This window comes from Spea bombifrons, chromosome 1 (assembly GCF_027358695.1).
Source record: "Spea bombifrons isolate aSpeBom1 chromosome 1, aSpeBom1.2.pri, whole genome shotgun sequence".
Classification (NCBI taxonomy): Eukaryota; Metazoa; Chordata; class Amphibia; order Anura; family Pelobatidae; genus Spea; species Spea bombifrons.
In genome coordinates, this window is record NC_071087.1 from 114975590 (window position 1) to 114993379 (window position 17790).

The window sequence follows — 17790 nt, forward strand, 5'->3', positions numbered from 1 at the left end:
TTAGAACTCCAACCCCACTAACATATGATATTCCCAGATCATGTATGGCTAGAGATTGTATTTTGTGACTCTAGTAAACATATAAGTCCTTTCTTTTTCGAGACTAGATTAAAGCCAATACAAAATATGTTTGCCATTTGGATGTTTATGGCATTAGTTAAATCATTAGTCCTGACATTGTTTAATTAAGATCTGCTTAAAGAAATGTTGTACAATATTTTTCGCTGGACATGCAATGCACTTTTAAAATTCTAATGATGTTGACCTGCTTCCTGCTAAAACAAATGTATGTTAAATTAAAATCGAGTCAAATTCTCATACAGTTTAAAGGTTAAATGCCCTGGTGAGTCTCCTCTGACCCATGGGCCTTAACTCAGACAACCTCTCCCTAATATCGCATATAATCATGCCAATGTGTCTACACAGCATAGAGATGGAGGATATAAAGCAGTTACCAAAGTGAGGATTTAAAGCTTGGCTTTTAAGTATTTTTTTACAGCGGAATTTTACTTTACTTCTGATCAAAGGTCAGAAAAGAAATACTCTTTAAATAATAGTCAACTGAGTTTTGTTTTCATTAATTGCTTTTTATTTTATTTTGCAGTTAGTTTGTAATGTCATTTTATTTTGGCAACATTGTATTATAAATAAGGAAAACATTTGGTAATAAAATAAATAAAAAAGCATTCTTAAGTGTGTCTCTCTAGTAAAAAAAAAATACTTTATTAATAATTAAATGTTAATAGTCCATTTCCTTTCAAAGGACTACAACACACATGCATATTGCAGAACACACGCGAAAAAAAACACAATTGGGATATTCGAAAACTTACTTAAAACTTGACGCCAGAGAAGCTTCTGAGATAATATGGCTCAATGTCTCGCAGGCAGCGAAAATGTTAAATTGTGACATTTTAGTGATTTGAGTAAAGGTGAAGCATGGCTTTCAGCTTAATGGAATTGAAATGACTGTTAATGTCGAGCTGAGGACAGATGGTTTTGGAAAATAGAGTAAAAAAAGAGCGTTATAGCTTTCAATTTTTTTTAAAAAACATCCCTACTATCCCCTCGATGTAAAAGCCATGTTGCTATGGAAGCACAGATGGTACTTAACTCTAGGCTCCAGCAGAAGGTGAATAATAGACACACATTCTTTGTTGAATAAGCAAGCAGCTGGTTTTCGACACAGCCCATTCAACAAAGTACAGATGGGTTGATTATTCGAAGCTTTTCAGTGGTCCCCCTTTATTCACGTAGACACTAATTACACAGGATTGTCATGCAATGACCTGTACTCCTTCGCTGGAAAGCAGCACATTGTATTCGGCACACGCCACAACCGCAGAGCTTCTTCTCTATATCTCCTTGGTCAAAATCGCCAAGCTACTCTTTGAAAAGTACAAACGATTTTTATAGATCAAGCTTTTGCGAAGGTGACTTGGATATATATTTGGCATTAAATTTTAATAGTATCTGCAGCGGGGTTTTTTTTTTTTTTTTTTTTTCTTATCCTTTTTCGGCTTTTTTTTTTTCCTGTGGGTTGTGCTTATAAGGAGATCCGTTTTACTGAATAGTGGGAGGAGATTGACAGACAAAATCTCCGCTCTATCTTTTTTTTCTCCTTAAGACCTTAGCTTCAGCACAAAGGAAAGATCCGTGTATTTCACCAGACATCACACGCTTGGCCGCGATACCTGCTATCAAAGTGAGAGGATTTGCCAGAGATCAGGTAAACTACGCATACCCTGCCTTCTCTCCTACTTCTATAGGGTCTGTTTCACGCTTTTCATTTAAACCATTTTGCGGTTCTTTTTCAAATCATGTTTACATCTAGATAAGTATGCAATGCTACTCTGTCTGTAGAAAGGATTTGACATGCAATCTTTTAGTACTCTCTAACCAATGAGAGCAAAACGTCCTAATATTATTTGTAGACGTAATACTCTTGAACAAAGCATCACTGATTTTTGTATTGCAAATGTTGCCTTTTACATTATATATTCCTAATAAAATTTATATTTTATCTATTTCCAACACTTATCGGTAACACTTACTGCATGCATACAGCTAGACTTCCAGCTAGCTGTAATCTTTCTATACACCCAAGTACATCTATCAATCTCTCTACCTGTCCAGGAAATATTTGCATACATCTTTTTACAACTGAAATGAATTTTTTCAGCTTTTAAGTGATTCGCACAACTCAAAATCTCAATAAAGGACAGGTATTTTCCTTTTAAATATAGACGAGAAGGTTTTAACTTTTAGAGTTTTAAAATGTATCAAATATTAAATATTTTTATATTATTGGAAGATCAATAAGTGGTGCACAAAAATGTAACCTGTTCAAAGTAGTAATTGGTTAGCTTTTTTGTTATTTGAATCTATAATGTTTCTTTATTTTTTTTTTATAAGGCTTCAAACGGTCAGATTGCTTATTGAGGGAACTAACATATTAATGGTGCTATATTAAACAATCATATATATATATATATGTAATATTTTTTTTTTTGTATTTCAGAAATCTCCCCAGCTTTACCCTTGTTTAAATTTGCACTTATGAACAGGTAAATATGATTCATTTCAGATCGCTTATATGATAGGTGGCTAGAGAACTGCCGTTTTCTTCCCAGCAGCCAGAGGGTTAATGCAGTGGAAACTCATTATCTCCTGGTATCTTTTCTGTTTTGTGTAACAGTACACCACCATTTTCTCATACAATAGGGGGAAACATGCAAGTGCTGAAGACATTGCAGTGAACAGCACACAACATTTATTCAGATCATATTTCACCGGTTAGTGAAACCAACACCCAATCCTATGGAGCATCAGCCATATATATTTAAGAATATCTTTCTTTACTGGCTCTACCTCTAAGTGTAAAAATATGACATCCTGTTGGATAGATAGATAGATAGATAGATAGATAGATAGATAGATAGATAGAGAGCTAGACAGAAAGACATTGTAAATATATATATATATATATATATATAATTTTATATTGATACACATTATATATATGTGTCTGTAGATGAGTGTTACATGTATATGTATATGTATTTGTAATACAGTGCTTATGTTTTTTTCTTTTTAAATGTCATCATAGTTTGTAAGGTACATTATATTTTATACCCATTTGTCCGGGCTTATCTGAGTTTTTAGCTACTGCTTCAGGGATGAGACTTTAAAATGAAAAGAAAAAACACAATGGATTAGAAGTTTGTTTTTTATGCTTCTTACTTACTTAGAGGCATTTGAGGCGTCTGTAATAAACCCCACAGTGCGAAGTCACTGTATGTGGGAGGATTCGTATAACAAAAAAAGACCCCAAATAAAATCTATTGTTTCTCTTTCTAAATCTGGATCTTGCTTTAGGAAAGAATGTGCTTTACACAGCGCACATGGGTCCCTGTGCATGATAGAGTCGTTAGCTCTGTAGTTTGTTCTTGGCAAACAGAAGGTTAATAAATGTCAATATTCCGAAGGGAACAGGTTTAATATTCACATGGGTTAATTAATAGGTTTGAATTTTTAAATCCCTCTATTTTATTAATTTTTTCTCTCCGTTAGCTTATTCATCTGTTCCATTTTGATTTGGCAGAAATGTGAATTTAATTGTTCTACAATCCCAAGGGAGAACAAGATTTGCAGAGCTATCTGCTCCAGATATCTGACAGCTGCTGCACAGAGCCAATACTACACAGCATTTTTATTTCACTGTTTGAACAGATTGTAATAGCCACACAAAGCACTTACATCATACTCCATAAAACTAGAAATGTTGTATCAACACAGAAACAAATGCTTTACAACTAGATTGAAAAAAAATCTTTTTAAAGCAAATTAATTTTGATTTATGATCCCGGGGGAAATTACATTAAAGATTCATATAAGTTTTTAACGATAGTGAAGAGTTGAAAATGAGATGCCTGTCTTTTACAAAATGGGATATATATTTTTTTTTTAATACAGATTATGGATATCCCAAGTCATACAATGTCAAAACAAGGCTAGAAGGCCTGCTAAAATGGACATTTTATATTATTATTATATTATTATGCCACTAAATATTTCCACATCGTAATTATTGCTACATTTAAAAAAAAAAAGTGTTTTCACTATGTTAAAAAAAAAAAAAATGGCTGCATCATATAAACATTAAGGAATAAAAACTGTACATATATATTACACTACAATACAGTCAATGCTACAAAATGATATGTAACATATGTTAATTTGCTTATATACACAGAAAACCATAATTATAATAATTAGCTAATGTGCTGAATATTTAGATACAGTGAATTCTTATTCTTTTTATTAATTAATATAGCACTAGCATATTCCAGTGCATAGTTCAATGGGTATAATGAACAAACATTAAGTCTTACCCTATCGCTCATTATTAAGATTATATAATGAAAAATAAAGAAATCAAAATAACTTACCCGAAAGGGAAATTGTATAAGCTACGTCTTAACATTCCTAAATTATTTGTTGCTAGCAAAGTATCTAGAACATAGTCTGCGGCCATGAATTGCTGCTTGATTTACATTTGTATTTTGAAATTCTGTGCATATCACTCATACAGTCAAAGAAAAGGAGCGTTAGAGACACTGTGTTTAATGATTTTGGGTGCATCTCTCAATTTTAAATATTTTTGTTTGATGACCAATAAATGAACAAGCCTTAGCCATAAGTCATTTTTGTTAGGTTTAAATTTCGTATTGAAGTTTTCAAGTTGTCTACAGACTCATATTGTGAATTAATCACTTGTATATATGTACAAATCATATAAGCGTCTCTATAATGGCTTTAAATTATGTTGCTGGAAACAGAAATCAATCAAAATGTCCATGTTTTCGTGGGTAAAAGGGGCTTTGTGAGAATGAAAAGCTGCAAATAAACTTGAAAATTACTGTTTTCACCAAAAATGTATTGAACCTTAAAGATGAGGTGACCGCAAATTCGTATAACTCAGGCTAATTGAACAATTGTCATCTAAATGTCCAACTCTACTAATATAAGTGCCCTGGTGGAAAATCTCTTAATATTCTAATGACATTTCACCATATTTTCTTTTTTTCAATAAGCTACAGCGCACCATGGGCCTATTCATTAAATTTTTTTAAATGTCATTGGCTAATTTAGGACATGCTGGGAAAGGTTTAGCTTCAGTGAAGTTATAAAGTTATTTTTTTTTTAATGGAAATTGGACATGCAAAATACATTATCATATCAAAAGTTACTTTAGTTGGACATAAGAAATAACTTTGCCTTGAATTTCTGGTATTTAAAAATTCCGAATTTCCATAATATTAAATATGTGTAAAAACATTTTTATAGAGACTGTAAAAAGTTCAGGAGTGCTTTATTTTATTAGTGTTTAATACACATAAAACGTAAATTACATATGCAATAGATTCAGTATATGTTAGTCAGCAAGAATGCCCCATTGTGGTCACCTTCAGAAGTAGTATACTGGTCATTTTTTCATTTGAATGACAAAATACTGGCCAATCCTTTATATAGCGCCATCATATTCCACAGCATTGTCCAATGGGTAAACAGAACATAACAAGTAGTACATAACATAACAATTTGACTTACAGAAACAACAGGTAAGGAGGGGCTTGATCAAGTGAGCTTACAATATGTGTTATATCCAAAGGGATATATAATGGGGAAAACCCATGGGGGAAAAAAGCTCATGCTGATATCCAGGGGAAATTAAAAGATAATTTTTAGTAAGCCAACACATTGAGTGGTTCATAACAAAATTGGAAAATATTAAGAAGACGTCCAAAAGGATAAAAAAAAATGTTATGAGAGAGATCATCACCATACATTGAAACCCCCTGTAAAGAAAATGTTGGAGATATTCACAACAGTGTGATCTTAGGATAAGGAAAAAAGTGTACAAAATATGTTTTGTGCATCTAAGACAGCACTCACTATTGTAGCGCTATCTTCAAAGTTTATCCAACAACCATATAAATCTGTTAAAGGATTGATTATACATGAAAGCTCAAATACAAACTGGACAAACAATGTAATCACAGATGGAGAACCTGCATAATCAATAAATCCGCCCTTAATAGAGTAGAAGCTGCAAGCTGTTCTGGAACATATAATTGCGTCTAGCGGGGAGTTCAACAGCGAACAAGCTAATAGTCAATTGGACTACAGACAGCTTTTTCGCTCTTACAGCCAAGCTGTGTAGGTTAGGTGAAGCTGCATCAGGTCTCTGTTACGTTCCTCGGGAAGGACTTGATATACCCAACACCCAAGAAAGGATGATATTGTAAACCCCCCCCCATATAGTATAAAGACTTGAAAAGTGACACCATTTCTTCATTATCATTCAAAGACCATCAAAACTCCATTTCAGTTTCTATAAAATGTAACCTATAAGATTTGTTATGTTTATTCCATCAATAAGACACACATAACAAACCCCTGTTTTTCTGTCCAGTTGTTTACCACCTCTGATGGTGTGTTTATATGCGGTCACATTATAGATGTTCATACAGCTCATGAAAGGTTATGGAATGTTATTTAACCAATTATTTTCTTTAAATGTATTTCTAATACACTTGTATTCATAGTTCGTATCTTGTTTAATGTCTATTGTTGCATTATTTGCATATATAAGTATTTAAATCACCGACCTGGATGTAATGCATGAAAGCATTATATCAGTTAAAAGCTAGTATATACAATATGGTGTTAAATATTTCAAGCAGATATGAGGCAATTGAAACATGCATTAGTTATACATAGGGCTATTCTAGCAATAAGACCAAGGAATGCTTGAGGATCTACAGCTGTTAGTTTATATGTGCCCAAATGTTCTTATTTTATGAAGTTTCTATGTTTTGTCAGTAGAGTAGACATTATCACTGCAAACAAAGGGGTATTATTTTTGACACAAGCATCCATTTACATTTTATTCTGACTAAAATTCTTTACAACAGGTTCCTTCTTTTAATTTCAATATTTTCCTTAAACCGATGAAAAAATTGATTAATTATATTAGTATTATACTGTTTCATATCTTAGTTCACAAAAAATGCCATTTTGTATAAACTATGAACTATTTGGATGGCGTAATGAGTAACTGCACCAACAGCTTGTAGACTGCTAAAGCACAGAACGAAGTATGATCAGCAGTCTGGAGCCAGAAGCAATGCAGACTTCTTCAAAGTCAATCTTGGTGTTGGTGTTCACTGATTATTAGCATTTTATTTTGCTGTGTGCCACAATATATGTATATATATATATACTATGTATAACAAAATAATCTAACATGTATCTTAAGTACAAAAAAAAGCATTTATAGAAAAGACCAACATTCCAGTCTAGCCTGAGGACTTTGATTGAGGTCTGTTTGTAGTGGTGGGGAAAAGATATGTTCTGCTTCACGGATTCCCATGTGTAGTCTATTACACTCACAAAGATATATTCACTAAGAAAGGTCCTGATTTTGTGTAGTAGTAGTAACTACATTTATGAAAAATCTGTTAAACTTTTTGTAGTCATATATTTTAATTTTAACCATAAATCCATTTTTTTTTTTAGATTTTCTGTAAATTCGTTGATGGCCCATTCATCCAGAGCCCTCTTCTATTCTAACACATTAATACATGTCTTCCTGCTGATAATTTGGTTTCGGGGCTTCACTTGAAGGATGATGCAAGGGTAAGTGAGTCATAAATGCCGGGATGTTGGCATAGATAACAAGATCAATGGGAACCATTATCATACTGATGTAGACTAATTAAGACTAGATTAGGGGCAGTGTTGCACAGTGGCCCTTTGTGTGTGGCAAATTAACTTCCACCAATTACTGTGCAATAGAGTGAAATGTCCAAGATGCTCCTTCCGTCTATTGCTTATCTCCTAACCTCACATATAAGCTAGTTGCACAATTGAAAATGGAGACAGCATTTATATTGATCCGATTCTTTGTACCAGAAAACAGAAATTGCTCTCTCGTACTGCCTGTGTGTCTTCAACCTAATTATCAATTATGATATGAATCAAAATCCTCTCCTATAAGCAAGAATATATTTTGCATTAAATTATTAAAGGCTGACTCAGAACAGCTCAGATCAGTGGAACGGATTTCATTAATAGTTTAGTGATGACATCATGAGGCTCCTGTTGGTACAATATTATACATTGATTATCTAACAAAAATGATTTAGTGATTTTCATTGTCGCGATAAATGTCCTTGAATTATTGGGATATCTAAAAAAGAAAAATGTAAATGACAATATTGCAACTACACATAACAGAATAGAGGACAAATGAATTACATATAATCCAAAATTATTAAGCTACCGCTTTATTTTAATGTTAGTTTGTTTTATTTTAAATGGTTTATTATGCTGGACACTGGTTCACTGGAGATTCTTAATATAACAATCGCTGTGCTTGTTTTTAATTTTTGAAGATTTGACATAGAAAACCTGTTACATAATGAATTTAAAATCACATTTACAACGCAAAAACAGCAGAAGACTACCTCTTTTTCTATTTCATGTCTACATACAAGGTGAATTAAATGCGGGAGCCATACAATATATGTATCAATAGCCTTTTACAACATGTGTCTTTTGACATTGCCATTGTAAAATATTTTTAGTCCAGTATTGTTGAGGTAATATATAAAAGCTGCTCTAAATATTTATTCAACAGAACTTGCACTAGAAATGAAGACAATAGTTACAGGTTACTGAAATCGCAAGTAACAAGGTAAGGAGTATCAAATATTTCTTAAGACAGTTATAAACAGTTAAAAAGTTATTAGAATTTGTATACCATTTTGTGGGGTAAAATTAGGAAACTGAAGTCCAGTCATGGATCCTTTTTCCAGAAAAACTGAAAAAATCCTGGAAAAAACTTTAAAAAGTTCTTGTTGCCAATAACCCGTCCGTTAAGCATCTCATTATTTCTCATTCATATCTTACAAAAAAGGAATATCTATATCTATATATATATATATATATATATATGTATATATAGATATATATATAGTTAACCATGAACAAGTAAGTTTGTACTGACACTAGTAGCTAATGTTATTTTACAGTAGAATATAATGACATTCACTGAAAGAGACCGGTAAACACATTTGCCACCAGAATGAAAGGGGATAAAGATGCCAACACTCAGAATTGAACATGACTTCGGCTCATTCCTACCTTAAAAAAGGAAGACAGTAGGTGTGCACCCGGAATTTTAAGAGCTCATACTGTACTTCATTGAACAATTTCCTAGTATAGTATTGATTATAGAATAGTTTTTGTTTTTCTAATGTTCATTTATTGTTATATTTTATAGATTATAGATCCTATTTTCTTTGAGTTTTACCCACACCAACCAATTGCTTCCTTTGCCAAAGTAATGCTACAGGAAACAGTTATAATGACACAAATATGGAACATAGAAAAACAATGAATAATTAAAATTATTTATTTAAACATCACTATGCAGCGCACTCTCTTATACCCAGTATGCGCATGTTAAATACAGACTAATATGTCAAAAGAATATAATATTAATTCCATGGGATAATATAGAAGAGTGAAAGCAGTCACATGATCACTATAATTATAATTGCATGGGAGATATTTCTATAATTTAAATATATTTAAATATAATTTAAATATATTTCTATAATATAAATATTGCATGGGAGATATTTCTGTAATAAATATAGAGATGTAAACCCTACAATTAGCACAGGTATGTCCCTCATAATTAGCGACTAATTAAAACATGTGCTACAAAAGAAAACCCCTAAAAATTTGAACCTTGGTTCTGTGAGAATCAGAGGGGCCAACTTGTGCCTCACAGCTGACCAAATAGCTTATTCTTTACATAAACAGGTAGAGCATTCGTGTGGGAAATCGATAATAATAAAACCATCTCCATAAGCAGAACTTGCTGCATGCTTTTTTCTTTTTGCTGCGTTGGTTGCTTTTTGTTCTCTTTCTTGCAGCTTCCTTTGACTGCTGATCTGAGCCGGTTTTCTCATGACTAAGTATATATCACCTCTATGGAGAAAGACATTTTCAGATCATTCATGACTAATTGTAAGGTGAGCAATTCATTACAAACTGTAGAGCGCATAGCATTATGTAACTCTGAGTGGATTTGATTAAGTATTTTGCTCCAAAAATAACTTAGAAAGGCGTATCCAATGACATGTTAACGATTAAAGGTGATTGTTAGAGGTCAACAGTTAATGCTTCTTAATTTATTACAGTAATTATTAAAAAAAGGATAGATTCAGAAACATTTGCTCTAGATATATTTTTAAGCATTTGAGTGGCGTAGATTTTCACAAGTGTAGACAGCAAAAGGTCTTATGGTGAACATTTTTGGGCAGCCAAAAGGTTTTCTAATAGACATTTTGTTAAATGATAAACAGCTTGCATACTTTGTGATAAAAAGGGTTATGCAAAATTCGTAGAGCTAAACTTGTAAAAAGTAGAAGCATAGGACATTTTTTTCTGTACCAACAGAAACCTATCTATATAAGCTGCTGGATCACTGTGAACCTTCATGCTCTGACAGCTTTGTTCTCATTCTGTGTAGCCATTTCCTAATTGGGATATAACCTTCAGTTATTCTGTATTATTAGAAATTATATTAATAGTAATGGAGGTACAGTTGATTAACCTTGTGCTCTTGTTCGGCATTTCATCTATGATTCCCAAGGACACGCCACAAAGTTAGGATTTAATGATTGTCTAAGGAAAGGTGAATTAGCTAAGTAAACTCCCAATTAAGGCTTAGACAGGAATAAACTGATGAATAAAGACTTACATTCAGATGTTCAGTTTCAGTCTCCTAGGAAATTTTGAAAGAATGCTTAGCAGAGGATTGGAAAACTAAAAAAAAATGCACTGGTTAATTACCGTATTTGCTCGATTATAAGACGAGGTTTTTTTCAGAGCAAATGCTCTGAAAAATACCCCTCGTCTTATAATCGGGGTCGTCTTCTAATCAGACCTCAAATAGAGGTCTGATTAGTAGACTAAGATCCAGATCCCCCGCACCGCTGCAGGGGACCTGGATCCTCCTGTCGTCGCCCTCCCCCCTCCCCACACACTTACCGGTGCTTCCGGAGGTGAAGTTGGCAGCGGGGGTTTGTATGCGTCCGTCGCAAATACCTTCCCCGACTGTCAGAGATTAGAGTTCCAGAGTTCCTGATCTCTGACAGCCGGGGAAGGTATTTGCGACGGACGCATACAAACCCCCGCTGCCAACTCCACCTCCTTCCGGCTGCCGCGGAATGAGACGTCAACCCGCTGCCCCGGCAATGCAGCAGGAAATTGGAAGCACCGGTGTGTGTGTGTGTGTGTGTGTGTGTGTGTGTGTGTGTGTGTGTGTAATGCCTTACACCCCTATATGCCACTCTGGCACTTAGGGGGTTAAAAGGCATATTATGGGGCAGAGTGGCATATAGGGAGGTATAAGGCATTTCAGGAGGCAGAGTGGCGTTAAGGGGGCATTTAATAGAGCACTCTGCCTCCTGAAATGCCTTATACCTCCCTATATGCCACTCTGCCCCATAATATGCCTTTTAACCCCCTAAATGCCAGAGTGGCATATAGGGGTATAAGGCATTTCTGGAGGCAGAGTGCTCTATATAATGCCTTTTAACTCCCTTAATGCCACTCTGCCTCCTGGAATGCCTTATACCTCCCTATATGCCACTCTGCCCCATAATATGCATTTTAACCCCCTAAATGCCAGAATGGGATATAGGGGTATAAGGCATTTCTGGAGGCAGAGTGGCACATAGGGGGTCAAAAGGCATACCATGGGGCACAGTGGCATATAGAGGGTTAAAAGGCATATCATGGGCCACAGTGCCATATTGGTGCGGCAAGCCTGGGGGCAGATGTGCGTAACTGGGGGACAGGTTGGAAAATACAAGAAATAAAAACAAAAAAAAAATATTTTTCTCAATCATAGCTTTTATTAAAAAAAATAGTTTACATGAATTAACATTTACTGGTAAAACTTTTTTCCTTTAGGGTCGTCTTATATTCAGGCTTTTTCTTTTTTTCCTAAGTTAATATTCAGATTTTGGGGGGTCGTCTTATAATCAGGGTCGTCTTATAATCGAGCAAATACGGTATTTATTCAACCATGTACCTTTGCTAGACTTATTCTGCAACATTTTAGACTGTACATTGAAACCTGATGCTGGCAAAGCGTGGCACATCCTGAGCATAAGTGACTTAATTTTACTAATCAGCTAATGACTGCCAGTCGCTTGTCACTGTTAAATTGCACAAAGTAGCACAAGTAGCTTAATTGTAATTTAGGAGGTGTCATTTTATCTCGCATTACACTAAATTTAAACCTGCAGAAATAAGTCACACCTTCTTTGTGTGAAGGAAATGAACAGAATGTTCAGTAATCTTATTCAACCAATTATTTTCTTTCTTCCGTGTGAATGTCAACAAACACCAATCAATATCATCCTTTACGTCTTAAAGACCCAAGCGTATACAATTTGTGACAATGATCTGCCACCTACTTTGCCAATCAGCCTGAATTTAAGAAGAGAGTTGAGTCCAGATGTAATTAGTTGAAAGGAGAATTGAATTACTGGTGCACATCATTGCAGGCACAACTGAATGGCATCTGATGGAGTATTTATTTCAATTCTTTCCAGATAAGTGCTTTGTCTGAGGATTACCATTTCCAGAAATCAATACAGTCTCCCCATGCAGCGAAGAAGAAGCTATGGGACATCATTCCACACGTACAGTACACCTCTACGATTTGATCTTGATCATTCTTTTTTGTTTTATTTTTAGACTTAAACAGATGATTGCTTGTATAGATGTGAAATCTGTAACACACATTTTGGTTCATTTCAGCCTGCCAACAGTGGAAAATAGAAAATGATGTGTATCTGCTCTGATACCAAAAAAAAAACAAAACAAAACAAAAAAAACAGAATTCTAGTGGGAGTCTAAGCAAATTGAAAGCAAAGTGCTTTGTTGGCAGAATAGCTCACATCTTAGTCATGGGGAGTTGTGGCCATTAAGTTAAAAAAAATATGTTGGGGTTATGTTTGTGGTCTTTCAAATACCAATGAATCCATCATTTCAGGAAATAATAGGGATGATTTATTTTTGCTTCTGTATTAGTGTGTTGTTTCAGCACTGTTTCCAATGTTAGTTTGTATTCTTAATACACTAATTATTTTCAATGTCTTTATATATTCAATAATCAAACAGTATGTTTATATTTATTAATTATTAATAGGAGATTGACAAATAAGTATAGCATTTCATAGTACATAATTTAACTATATTTACTTGTGAGAATGAAAAATAAGAAGTATAAAGTTTTGCTGCAAAGGACCTAGTCTGTGAACCTGAGACAGTCCAATACTTGGAGATCCTCTTAATGTTCTTTAATTCTTCACGACCAAATGAGCTATCAGTATTCTGTATAAAAATGGCCGAGTTCTACACTGAAAGTTGTAACTTGCTTCTGGCTATTCATGTGTGAGGAATCCATTCAGACATCTTTATGCATAGCATACAAGATCAGAATAATAATAAAAAAAAAACAAGGGTCATACTTAGTGCCAGAAAGAATACTCTTTATTACACATAATCACTTTAATCTATTGTACAATACAGTTACATATTATTCACTAAAAAAAAAGTTACTTTTTTTAATTTACTTGATTAAACAGAAAATGTAGCCGTTTTCATATGAAAAAAAATACAAAAGCTATTAGTTTCTAAGATGGTTTAATGAGCCAATTAATACCGCTTAGAGTTTTATGACCACTGACGGCAGATAAAGGTTTTAATATTGAGTCTCGTACTTTTACGTCTTGAGAAATCAAATGTAGTATTTTCTTTAAAAAGCAAAACTCCAGAAGAATTACTTTAGTTTTCATCTTTGTCCTTGAAACGCAATATGTAAGTTAGAAGAAAGCTCCTCCACAAGCACATTTTTCACTATTATTTTTCAAGGTGCTTTATGTTGTTCAGACCCTTTGTGTGTCTCCAAATGATCTGCAGATGTTTTGTTTGAGCAGATTATCTTAGAAAATGTAGTTTCCTTTATGGGAATAATTAGCAACTAAAAGTCAGAATGCATATTCTACCCTGAAATAAGCATTCACAGTCCTTTGATGCTTAGAGACAATTAAGCTAATTAGTTCTTCAATGTCATCTGCTCTTATTTGATTGTTTATTTTTTCTATTATGCTTGAATTTGCAGATTACTCATCTTCTACAGACAATAACATGGTTAGCAAGACTTAGTTTCTTTTAAGGTTTGGAAAGAAGAATTATTAGAGGAAGGACCTTGACTATTGTATGTTAATATGAAAACCCCTTTAGACTGAGAAAGAATATCTAATGGAAATTCAGGCAGAACATAATTGTTAATCCTGGTTGAAGCTTATTTGTATCCGGCTTTTAATGCTCCATTTATGACAAGCTTTTGTTTCTGCAAGGTATAAGTGAAAGAGAGGAGCTTTTAAATGAGATGCATTAGATGCATTTGTAGTCTCTGTGCTGCACTCAGGGTATTGTGGGCCTCTGATGAATTCTGGTTCAATTTTGCAAAAAGCCTGTTTGAAAGTCTGAAATTTGCTGGACCTACTCTACTCAGTATCTTCTGTTTATTCTCCACCTGTTTGGAAATTGTCTTTTGAACATTAGGTGCTAAAATGCTTTTAAAGGCAATAGTCTATACATTCAAATGGTATGGATGAAATAGGCATTATATTGTATGGGGCTTTGGTGATAGAATCCATGTTTTTCAAATATTAATTGGCCTTAATAGACACTACAAAGAAAACCATGCATAGGAAAAGCTAGGAAAGATCTTCTGAAAACATTCGACACGTAAAGCTAACAATTCATTACACTCAAATATCTTAAGTCCAACAATTATAATAAAAAATACAATAATTTAGGAAATCATGAATAATATTGTGTACATGAAATTTGGAAACTGGAGACTACTTTGTATTAAAGTGAGTATATCATGGGTTCTCCAGCAAAAATAAAAACAAGAAAAAAAGAATTTGCCAGCAGATAAAAACCACTCAGCCCATATAGTCTGCGCATTTTTCCCACTGTAAATACTTTGAACATATTTTTCATATTAATGGTCCCTGTGATCATTAAATAGCGCGCATCTGCTTCATACTTATAAACAAGATATGTTCTCTTTTAAACTTAACATACCACCACCTCACGCAGCAGCTAGGGAAGAGTGAACAGTATAAATAAGACTCCCCCTTGAATAAGAATTTACATTTTTATAAGTCTTTGATGATTTTTTTTAATGATGAAATGGTTGCATACATTCAGAATCATGAAAAGAATAGTCTCCACAGTCCTTTCAAATAATTCCGTCTACACTCCCTGGTGTTTTAAACACAAGGCATATGAGATATTACCATAATATCCAAACATATGAAGCAGCCAAAAAAATCAGACTTTTTAAAGGTGTTGTGTGTAGGATATCAGCAACCATTCCTTGATACCCTTTTACAGCTTTAAAATGATTAAGCAATTGTTAAAAAAAAAAACAGTTTAAATATTTCAGTTTAAAAAAAATAAAAATCAAATATCATAAAATAACACTTAAAGGCTTAACAAAAAACCCTTACCCCATGCGTTTGATGGAAATACAGTTCTAAAGCTGGATTTGGTGCTTTAATTAAAAATAAGAAAGACAGACCTCCTTAAAAATGAAAGTCATATCCCTACCTGTAGGATTACCAAATTATAATAATGTTAAGAATACAAAATTGGCACCTATAATTACTTAGCTACTAAACTACCATATACTTAAAACCTGATAATAAAAAAGATGATAGCGTTCCTTTAAATAAGAATGTTATGTTCTTTCTTTTTTTTTTTATTGCAGTTAATTACCATCTGGTTCCCAGAGGTTATAAAAAAATTGGCACTGCTCATGCTGCGAGAGTGTCAATTACATACAGGCCAGATAAAAATATGTGCAGTTATTTCAGGGCACAACTCCTTTGCACTTTGCATTGTTCATCTTCCAGACGTTGTAACTGTGTCAGTTGTAAAAACGGTGTAGCACTCGTGCTGTGAAAATGACAATTAAAGGTCAGAATTAAAGAAGGGGAGCAGATATTTCAGGGTGTGATATTGTGCACTCTTAACTCTTCATATCATGAAAGATGTCATTATGCTATCTGCACAAACTTCACACTGTAATTTCTGAATTGATAAGCTTGTTAAATTACATATTTTAAAATAATTGTCACTTATGAGCTCACAAAAATGATCTCGTAGCCTTTTCTCAATAATTCAGTGAGATTTTAGGCTGCAATTAGAAACGTAATATTTGAAAGGTGTTTTTTTTACTTGTGCATTGCTTTTTGAAAGGCAAGGGCATTTATCATGGTACATCTTAGTTAACTAAAAAATTGCCCAAAAAAAGGAGAACATACATTTACGTTTCTGAATAGAAACAAAGAATTTGACAGCAGATAAGAACCATTCTGCCTATCTAGGCTACTCAATTGTTTTGACATAAGAACACAGTCTTTCATCACTCCTTGGTCTTATCAGAGATTCAGGATAGGTTGATGGCTATCCCATGCATGCTTAAATTGGCTCACTGTATTAGCAGAAAAGCTAATATTGATGATTAATTTCAAATATTGGTATAGTGGAATAACAAATTCCTCTACAATCCCACTTCGCCCGTGCAGATTACATTTAAGAATTTTTAACAGCTACGTAGTCTTCCAGGTCAGATGAGCTTTCCGTGTAGGAGTAACTCACCAAGCTTGGCCATTCATAATCATACCTGGGAACTCTCCGGGATTGACCTGGAGATTGCCGGGTGAGCGCTGCTCGTCAGTATCCCCGGGTCAAGATCCGAATCCTCCCAGGCGTGGGGTCTTGACACGCCCTGCTCCCCGCCCATTCCTTCCTTTAAACTGGGGTAGTTCCCGCTGCTGTCAGCATTAGCGAGAGTTCCCCCAACGTCAGTGGGAACGCCGCCGTCAGCGGGAACTCCTATTAATGTCTGTGGGACCGCCCACCGACATCAGCAGGACAGCCCATCAATATCAGTACGATCGCCCACCAACGTCAGCAGGAACGCCCGCTGACGTCAGTGTGCAGTCCTGGCCGCGTCCCGCAAAGGAAGGTTCCGGGTAGCCGGAGCCCAGAAGTTCCCAGGTATGTTCATAATGCATAGTAAAGACTTGGAATGTTATCAGCTCCTCTGCAAAAAACATTTAGTGAATACCTCTTGTTGTTTATATTTAGAGTTATATATGAAGCTGCATAACTAAAGGAAAAGCATTGTATGAAAGCGTTAGTACTAACCATATGGTTTATAATTGTTCTTCCTGTATTCCTTCCAAAGTAAATACTGGTAGGGTTCACGGACATGCTTATTCCTCTTTTTGACACCTTTTTAACCCTTTTATGGTTGTCGGATGAGTAAAGTATAGGATGTTGCTTGTTGATCTGACTATTAGAAAAGCAAATTGGCCAAGAATGTTATTTTGGATTGTACTCTTTTTTCGGTGTGCACTCACGTACACAAAATGTAAACGGATAAGGCCAAATCAATCAAATACCTGCTATTCACTCTCCAATGTTGTCTTGCTTTGCAAAACTTCCCACTAGCGAATGAATGGAAATAATGATCAGTGAACAATGAAAGGACATTATTACCATTGAGACGAAATAAGATGTCATTGTATTGATTATTGGTCAATC

The 17790-nt window shown here is 34.4% G+C and overlaps 2 long non-coding RNA genes across 3 annotated transcripts; both read left to right on the forward strand.

Annotated features, from left to right (window-relative positions):
* The first annotated feature begins 1298 nt into the window (after nt 1-1298).
* Nucleotides 1299-9451, forward strand: LOC128500425 (uncharacterized). Of its 2 annotated transcripts, XR_008354920.1 has the most exons (6): nt 1299-1433; nt 1628-1729; nt 2522-2567; nt 7585-7704; nt 8708-8764; nt 9102-9451. It is a non-coding gene; the product is annotated as an uncharacterized LOC128500425 (long non-coding RNA). The 2 variants fall into 2 exon arrangements; XR_008354919.1 differs by lacking the exon at nt 1299-1433 and having other exon boundaries at nt 1513-1729.
* Nucleotides 9452-9825: 374 nt separating this feature from the next.
* Nucleotides 9826-15094, forward strand: LOC128500418 (uncharacterized). Its single transcript, XR_008354918.1, has 2 exons — nt 9826-10112; nt 12708-15094. It is a non-coding gene; the product is annotated as an uncharacterized LOC128500418 (long non-coding RNA).
* The last annotated feature ends 2696 nt before the right edge of the window (nt 15095-17790 follow it).